The sequence below is a fragment of the Apteryx rowi genome, unplaced genomic scaffold, assembly GCF_003343035.1.
Source record: "Apteryx rowi isolate R43461 unplaced genomic scaffold, aptRow1 scaffold_1209, whole genome shotgun sequence".
Classification (NCBI taxonomy): Eukaryota; Metazoa; Chordata; class Aves; order Apterygiformes; family Apterygidae; genus Apteryx; species Apteryx rowi.
Genome location: NW_020447430.1, coordinates 41,959 through 42,957, shown reverse-complemented (window position 1 = coordinate 42,957; position 999 = coordinate 41,959).

Below are 999 nucleotides of genomic sequence, written 5' to 3'. Positions count from 1 at the left end.
GCAAAAAATAATCTGCCAAAAAACAGGTTGCTAGATTGGACATCCAGAAGTTTGTTATAAATGATAATAAATACAGAAATATGTTTTACACCATGCAAAATACATTATAGGATTTTATGAATTTTCCTGCAAGCTAGTCTTGTCAATGTATTTTCAAGCTTTTTCTGTTCTCTTAGATCATAAACATCTGCAACTAATACGGATTCTGGCATCTATTTGCCTGTYGTAACAGCACATCTATCTCCCTTCAGAAAGTCACACAAATGTACTCTCTGAACCACATAAGTATGCAAGCCCTGACTTAACCTCATTTTTTGACTCCTATGACCTAGAGCTCAAAAGCTTGAAATCTATACCACAAAGATGAGCACCAGCTGTTGACAGTCTGAATCTCTCAGTACATAAACTAATATAATGTTTTTCTTTATGTTGCATACCAAAGCTACACAAAGACATTTAAAATTTGAAGCAGAAATTGGGTGCCATGAATTCAGTCAGAGGGGAAAAATGAATAAGTAAACTGTTTCACTTTGTCTGGGCCCTGTGGCATTTTGACAAAATAGATCCAGAAAATAATGAGAAACCAGTATGAAGAGTGGATCATGAACGTAGATGGAAATTGTTTTTATTGATTTTCACTGTCAACAGAACTCATAACACAAGGCTTATATTTATAAAAAGCAAATCCTGATTCATCAATTAGTGAGAAGCTCTACACAGACTCCAGGCAAAGTGTGGTTCTCATATTTTAATTACTAGGATTTTCCTGAGGTCTATCCTTAAAGCAAAAGGAGAAGGAGAAGAAACCTGAACAAACATTTTACATCAGACTTACACACATTAAAGTAAATGGAAAAAAACCTGAAGACTGGGGATATACACTCACATATAGTACCTACAGTATACACAATCAGTACTATCACTATTTAATATACAGTATTAGCACTAGCATATTACAGTAGTTTCAGGTAGCATTAGCATCCCACTGCATTGTGTTAC